Source organism: Sylvia atricapilla, chromosome 4 (assembly GCF_009819655.1).
Source record: "Sylvia atricapilla isolate bSylAtr1 chromosome 4, bSylAtr1.pri, whole genome shotgun sequence".
NCBI classification, from domain to species: domain Eukaryota; kingdom Metazoa; phylum Chordata; class Aves; order Passeriformes; family Sylviidae; genus Sylvia; species Sylvia atricapilla.
In genome coordinates this window covers 58,255,578-58,264,203 of record NC_089143.1, presented here as the reverse complement: position 1 = coordinate 58,264,203, position 8,626 = coordinate 58,255,578, and positions in this window count along the sequence as shown.

Sequence of the window (8,626 nt, the reverse complement as noted above, 5' to 3'; positions counted from 1 at the left end):
AAGTATAAGAAGTAAAAAGGTTTCTTTTCATTAAGCACAGAAGCACAAACACATTCGCCAAATCCCTGATCTCCCTCCTTGCTTACCAGCTCTCTTTAAAAGGGAGCTGCCCTTTTGGAAATACACAGTCGAGGGATAATCACATCCAGATTTAGGAAATTACATTTTGCACATAATTCATACTGGCTACCTAGAGAGATTATTGGTTGGGTGTGCAGCTCTAAATTTGGCAGAATAAATGGCAAACTGTGGTTGGTGTATGGACGCAAAGCAGGATGCAAACTGCAGCTATACATTAACTAGAGGAAAGGAAAGCCCAAGAAACTGAGAAAAGCAGCAGAATCTGAAGCAAACAATAAGAAGGGGTAGCTGACAGGGCAACTAACTCTTGAGGAGCATATGCAGCATCAGAGCTCTTTGCATTAGGAAGAACATTACCAGTCAATAAATAACAAGCCAGCACTGCTATTTTGCTCACTGAGTCTTGTTTATCACAAAGAAGTCAAATGACTTCTCCTCACCCGTGGAAAATCTGAACACAGAGGATGGCAGGCAATTTTGGGAAGCAACATCCGTTCTGTATGGAGAAACTTGATCTGCTGTATCCAAAATAGCTGCTGTTGAAACACAGACTAGATCTCATCTCAGCAATCGATTAGGCAAAAAGAGGAAGCTCGACTGCTGCTGGGAGCTGAGTTGGTCTCACCTCAGGCAGCAGGGCAGTGACACGTGGGCTGAGCCAGGCTGGAGAGCACAGATCTCAGGGGACAGGTTGTCAGCAGGTAACTCCATGCCCTCTGCAGGGCTGAAAAGGATTTTTTATGCTTTTTTTATGCTCCCTGAAGGGAGCCCTATAGGAACCCTGGCACCTGCACCTTCATGGGCACTGACACAGTCACATCCCACAGGAGTTTGCCACATCCCTGACACATCCTGCCTCTGTCCTACCCTAAAAGTGCAGGCAAGGGCATACTACATAGCTACATTATCCAGGCTCCTTAACCCCACCATCACCTCCCTTAAAAAAATCAACAGCAAAGGAGAGTGCTGGATCACAGCAAGCCCCTGTGAGAGTATTCCTAGTCTTCTGATTCAGGCTTAAGTAAAGACAAAAAAAGGAAGGCTTAATTTCAACAAATATTCCCTGTCATGGAGGTCTCTTTTCCTCTCCTCCAGGCAAAGAAGCCAGGCTGGTGCACTGGGAATTTGTATGTCTACCTTCCAATCTTTCAAGTCAGCAGATTCATTCATCCTTCCTATTTTCTAGGTAGCTGCTCTCCTGAGAGAGAGAGCAGTGTGACACAGCTGCAGTCCCACTGGACGTAGATTTTTAAAAGGGGAAAGGCAGGACCAAGGGTGACAGAAGCATCAGAGCAATAGTGATAGAAGATGGGTTGTCCAGGGAATGTTATCTATGACTCTCTTCTGGGCAGTGCCAGGTGGAGTGTAACACTGCTGCCTCACAGGTAAGTTACAAGGCACCATCAGTGTCTTGTCTGGGGTCTTAAGACGATAAGAATAATCTAGATTTTCCAATAATAATGAAAAACAGTAACATCAAAATAATAAGAAATGCAAATTACCATGGCAAGATTTTTTTAAAGTAGACTTTCTTTTAGTTTCATGTCCACCATACCTGCCCTTCCCACATTGATGTTACAGCATGTGACTTCAATAATTTTCAGCAAAAATAACATTAATTATGGCTGTGGTCCTGCAAAGCTGCTGTATGGGCACAAGCTTTCTCTTAGAGATCAGTTATTGGGTCCTGGTTTTGGGTAGACTTAAATACATTTTTTTAAAAGGCAGGTCACTCTAAATCTTGATGTAAAATTAATTTGTTAATTTTGTTTATCATCTCCTGGCTTGATACTGTTAACAAATGAGATGAAGCATTGATGCCTAAGAGATACTAAAAGCTCACTCTGAACTCCAGTTGTACTAACATATCTCTTAACACATTGATTTCCCATCTTAATCGCCACGGATAGCAAGGAAAAATACAGAGGCAAAATAGAAAAAAAAAAAAAAAACCAAAGCAAATAAATTAAAAAATCTAGCCAAGTAATTGTGTTCATTAGCAGTAGGTTTTAAACATCTTTTCCAGCAGGAAGTCCTCCCTGAAGACTTCAGTGATGAGCAGCTCTGTTTGCACACACACAGACTGCACACTGGAGGCAGGGAAAGAGAGAAGCTCTTTTAATTAGGTGGGCTACACAGATGCTGCAAATTGAAGCTTGAGACAGCAGGGCTGCTCCCCTCTCAGCATGAGAAAGCCTGCTGACAAATCAGCCTGTCTGCTTCTGTCCTGCTTAGCAATTAAAGGGGGCAAAGGCAAGCCTGTGGACTCCCTTGTTCCATGTTGGAACAGCTGCAGGAGCTATCCAGGGGCCCAGGTCAGTGCTCAGGAGATCTTTCCTGGAAAGCCAACAACTCCCCCAGGCCTGAACTGGTAATACAGATGGACTAGAAGAGTCAATTACCATGCTGCACGGATAATACAAACCAGAGAGTGAGGATCTGTGGATTTTAAAGCTTAAATAGGCCATCTTTTACTCTTTTACATCTTTTACCTCCTGCACACATTAGACTGAAAGACAAACTTCACATACGACTGAGCTTATCAGCTTGCATCTGGCCAGATGCAGTTATTCCTCCTGCACTGGGGTTGTTCTATGTTAAAGCTGCTTTTCATACAGCCACATTGATAAGCACCACTCACTTGTAACTCTAATTAAATTATGCACAGGTTTTTGGATTTCCCCCTGTATTTTGCAGCCAGAGGAGAGATTATTCCAGCCATTTACACACTTTGGCCATGTACAAACACAGTGGCCTGGCTCACAATTATCAGTTCTATTCCAGCCCCTGGTATCCACAAGTTATATTCTGATTTTAACAGAGATAAGCCTGATGGCTGTGCTGGTGAGGTTTTGCCAGCACCCTTATGCTTACAGTCTCCCCAGACTGGCTTCTCACCCTGCTCCAATTTCAGATTTTACTGCCCAAGAAGTCTGCTTCACTCTATGGCAAGCCTATCTGTGACTTCTAGGGAAACAGGAGCTTCCCCAGCTCCATTAGGCTGCATGCACACCTCCTGGCTTTCTAGAAATAGTATTTCCTCTCCCATTGATCCACTCTGAAGGACAGCAAGAGGTCAAAGTAGCTGAACAACTGATGCAAAGTGGATTAGAAACACATGGGTATGAAAAAATTTTGAAAAGGGACAATATTTCCCCACTCCTTTCTCAATGCAATACCGTGCACTCTCATTGCTCTTTCCTCTGCAAAAGCTTTTTCTAACTTCCTAAGAGCACCTTGTCATCATGCAGGACTTGTGCCCAGCAGGAGCAATTATTGTGCAGCTTTTCCAGCTCTTACTCTCCAGAAAATCTCAGCAGCCTCATAGGCCCTGCTCTTATAAGCAGCAAGGCAGAAATTGGGCTCTCCAATGAAAACAGCTATTGGTTTATTTGTTTGGGTTTTTATTTCGACACAGTCATCTCCCTGCAGGCGCTCTAGGAAAGCACAAGAGGAATGTTTCTGCCGCGAAATGTAATTAACATGGTTTTCTTCCTGTTGCAAAGTATAATTGCAAATATAAACCAACACGCGAGAATGGGGTTATTTTGGGTGATGGTTTTGTGCAGAAAAATACGGTGACGAGTTTGGTTTGTCAAACTGAAGACAGGGCAGACGTCTCTCTCCCTTCCTGTTTAAGCCAGTGGTCTGGGAAGGACTCCTGTAACCTATAATGATGGTCAGCTCACCCAAAGAAACTTGTTTCCCCCAATCTATAAATGCAGTTTTCCAAAGGCTGAACATATGCCAGAACATGCACATGCTTTGTGATCCTGTGTGACATGGCAAACCCTGATCTGATTTTAAGTTGTGTTAAAACTTACATAGAAATGCCTCAGTTCTGACAAGTCTGCTGCCTTTCAATACCTGAGGGGAGCCTATAAGAAATCTGGAGACTAACTGTGCAGGGGTATAGGACAAGGGAGAATGGCTTCAAAATGACAGGAGGCAGATTTAAATTGGCTAATAGGAAGAAATTCTTTACTGTGAGGGTGGTGAGGCACTGGCACAGGTTGACCAGAGAAACTTTGGAAGCCCCATTCCTGCAAGTGTTCAAGGCCAGGTTGGATGGGGCTCTGAGCAACCTGGTCTAATGGAAGGTGTCCCTGCCCGTGGGCAGGAGGATTGAAATTAGATGGCCTTCAAGGGGCCTTCCAACCCAAACTATTCGATGATTCTATATATTTTCTCACACACAGGTTACACAAGGGTGTGGAATATCCTTTCGAAGTCAAAGAAATGGATGAGCCAGACTTTCCTCTGTGAAAGCATTTCCTACGAACCTGACCAAACTCCAGACCATCTTCACATTTCACTGTGTATTTACACTTGCTTTTCAGATGGCAAAGCACTTAAACCTGTCCAGGGCTGAGCCCCAGGGGCTGCTGAGAGCAGTGGAGTGTGGCACAGTGGGGCTGGATGGCTGCAGTGGTGAGTCACCTCCTGGCTGGAGGTCACTTTACCCAGATGGGCAATTCCCTGCAACGTGTCCCCACATGCAAAACATATAATCCAAGACGGAAACAGGGGACTGAAATAACAAATGGTTTACTTTCCCTGCTCTCCACACCAGGTCAATCATTAAACATAAATGAAAAATTACATTCCATCAGCACAAACCCTCACTTAGTAGGAGTAGGCATTTGCTTACTGAACTTGTTTGGATCTGGGCTCTACAGTCAGTACTATAAATCTTTTTGAGCCAGTGTACCTTAAAAAAAATCAGCTGCTTTCTGTCTATCTTCTTTATTCACTGCAGGAGTATACAAGTGAACATATACTCTGTCCTCCATCCATAAGATAAGACACTGCAGCACATGTGGCCTGGCTGAATAAATCACTGTGGAAAAGCAGGCAACAACTCTGCACCCTGAGGAACTGTAGAGCAGTTCCTCGGTGCCTGGAAAGATCCTGGAGCATGTCTTCCTGGAAACTATGCTAAAGCACATGGAAAATAAGGAGGGTGATTGGTGACTGCAAACGTGGCTTCACGAAGGGAAAATCATGCCTGACAGATTTGGTGGAGTTCCACAACTAGATTACAGTGTTGATGGATAAAGGAAGAGTGACTGACATAATCTACCTGGACTTGTTCAAAGTATTTTATGCTGTCCTGCACAACATCCTTGTTTCTAAACTGGACAGGTGTGGGTTTGGTGGATAGACCACTCAGTGGATAAAGAAGTGACTGGATGGCAGCATGCAAAGTCACAATCAACAGCTCATTGTCCATGTGGACACCAGTGATGAGTGGCACTGTTTAACACCCTTGTGGCACACATGGACAACAGGATTGAGTGCAGAGCCAGCAAGATTGCTGACACCACCAAGCTGTGTGGTGCAATAGGCACACACTGGAGGGAAGGGATGCCATCCAGAGGGACCTGGACAGACTTGACATGTGGAACCTTATGAAGCTACAAGGCCAGGTGGAAAGTCTGCATCCAAAACGGTGTGGCCAGGAGGTCAAGAAAGGGGATTCTGCCCCTCCACTCCACTCTGCTGAGACCCCACCTGAAGTATCCCATTCAGCCCTGGGATTCCGAACATGTGATGGACATGGAATTGTTAAGGGGAGTCCAGAGGAGGTCACAAAGATGAACAGAGCACTGGAGCACCTCTCCTATGAAGACAGGCTGAGAGAGATGGGGCTGTTCAGCCTGGAGAAGACTGGACTCCAGGGAAACCTTACGGCACCTTCCAGTACCTAAAGAGGGCTGCAAGAGAGCTGGAAAGGGACATTTTACATAAAGACAAGAGAGAAATGGCTTTAAACTTACAGAGGGTAGGTTTAGACTAGATATGAGGAAAAAATTCTCTACAGTAGGGGTAGAGAGACACAGGAGCGGGTTGATCAGAGAAGCTTTGGAATCCCCATCCCTGTAATTTTTCAAGGCCAGGCTCTATGGGGCTCTGAGCAACCTGGTCTAGTGAAATGTGTCCCTGCCCATGGCAGTGGGTTAAAACAAGATGGTCTTTAAGGTCCCTTTCCACTCAAACTATTCTGTGATTCCGAGTTAGAAGGCTTTAGAAGCACACATGACTAAGCACAAGTGGAATATACACCCAGCATATATTTTTAAAATTAATTTTCTAGATATCGAAAGATAGCTGGCTGTCTATCAGAAGGTACCCCCCATCCTGCTGGGAAGTTGTTAGGAAGGGGAGTTGGAAAGATGACTAAATGTTTTGATTAGCAGGTAGTTGTACAAAGGCCACTTCACAAAACCCGAAGATCTTCTTGAATCAAATTCTTGCTAAAAACCAGGAATCCAAGAACTGTCCCCTCATAGGGGTTTCACAATGTTTCAGCCCATTCAGTCTGGTGACTTATTCTGTCACAACACAGCATTCACGGCTACAGCTCTGCAAGGATTTCCCAGACTCCTGACCCTTCCAGCAAGCTTTTAGAACCAGATTACTCTTCTGACTCTGTTTGGGAAACCTGTGAGAGGATTGATTTGTTAAAATTTAGGGCCACGGTGGCCTGGGTGGACCTTGTCTGGGCAAGTGGCTTACACAGGCAAGCAGGTGCAAAGGAGGATGAGGATGCCAGGCACAGCTTGGATTTAGCATTCACCTTACAGTGACAGTAGTCACTGGGATTGCCACAGGCTCAGTCACAAGAAGTTCTCCCCAAAGCCAGTCAGGGGGTACAGAAAGACTTCCTAAGGAAAAACAATCAGGAAAAGGCACAGAAAATTTGTCAGGCCAATCACTGAGGGGAGGTGGTTTAAGCAAAGCATTGTGTGCACTGTGTGCAAGGGTTCTGCCTCATGCAGCCCCATCCATAAGCTCTGTTGGCTTGCAGCTTCTTGCAGCTGCCCATCTCTCAGACCAAACACCTGCAAGATTTGGAGAATCAGCCTGACTCTCAGAAGGAGCTAAGGTCCAAATTTCTGCTTCTTGTTTCAAACACAAGGAAAAGCACATGAATTCTGAGCAACTTGAGAGGTGTGACAGCCTGCTTTGTTTCAGTACTATGTAAAACTTTTAAACTGGAATTTTCCGGCAGCATTCCAGCGCCAGACTGATGATTTATGAATCATGTTCTGTCTGTCACATCAGCAAGGTGCGTCAGTCCCTGCAGCAAAGAGCATTAAAGCTCTCTGTTTTTCACTGAAATGAGAGCAAGTTCCAGCCTGAGCAGAGCTCTACTCATAAAAAAAATGGGGTGAAACTCACACCAGGCACTGGAGAACATCTCTCCACTACAAGCTTTGCCTTCCTGAGGGTCCTTAGTGACAGCTTCCCATTGCAAGATAGAATGACCCCAAGTAAAAGTATTTCTCAGACACACAAACATGGAATATCCAACAGCATGAGAAGAAGACAAGTAGCTATCAGTAAGTGCTTTTATATGAACTGAATTGAATTATATCAGCACTTTGTCAGAAACTGTACTGGAAACTAATTCCTGTATGGTTTCTGCAAGAACGGGAGGCAAACAGAGCGAGTCATGCCACACACCTTGACAAAACCTCCCCTTTGTGCCTGGCCTGCTGACAAGTCAGTGGCCCTTGCAGCAGTCTCTGGAAATACAAATCCTAAGTGCAGAAGGAGTAAGAAACAACATCACCATTGACCTTCTGATACAAGTCACACTAAGGGATTGATTAGCAGAAGTGGAGGATCAAAGAGAAAGCGAATGAGCTAAATACCACTTTTTTGCCAGCTGATTTTCACCTCCTGGACAGCACATCACAGTAGCTGTGTCACCTGAACACCGTCAGCTGTCCCACACTGAGTTGTTTACAGCCTCAGGGCTTTATCTGCCCTTGAAAATATCAGCTTTTGACCCATGCCCTTTCATTTCTTATTATCTCTGAGCCCTTAAAAACCTTTTCTGTGGTCCTCATGGCTATTTGACTTCTTCTGCAAACCCTGAGAAGAAGAATAGCTGTTTTGAAAACAGTCTGATACAGCAAGTCTGTGCCAGAGCCCTGCACAGCTCTGCCTCCTGAGCCCAGCATCCCTTGGAAGGGGTTCCCTTCCTTTCCCCTCCGCAGTGCCCTGGATAAGGCTCTGACATGAAGTTGTGTACTGGTCCCTTTGTCCCCAACAGCAAGGTCTTAAAACCATGGAGAGAAACCAAGGCTGCTGATGAGGCTTTTGGACCATGAGACTTAAGTATTTCATTGCTGTCATTAAAAATCAAGTGATTTAATCTCATTGGTGTCCTAATGCATACCTTGTTAACTAAATCTCATTTTCTAGTTACCCATGAACTATAAGACTGCATTCATGCCTTTAAACAAGCAGTACTTTCAGGGATCAAGTGTGGTGCAGAGCTTGCTGTGCCAAACCCACGAGCACCTTCCTCTCCTGTCAGGTGTGCCAGAGCAGGCTGCCCAGACAGCATGACCCAGGACAGTGCCTGGCCACAGCCCTCAGTTCCCAGGGCATCAACCCTTTGATTTTCCCCCTCTGAAAGCGGATGCAGCAGCCAATGCAGAGAGAATTAAATTTTCTCCCCTGCCACAAAACTTCTCTGGATGACACAGACACCCTGTAGTTTCCTTCCACATGCCCCTGTGCAGAAACA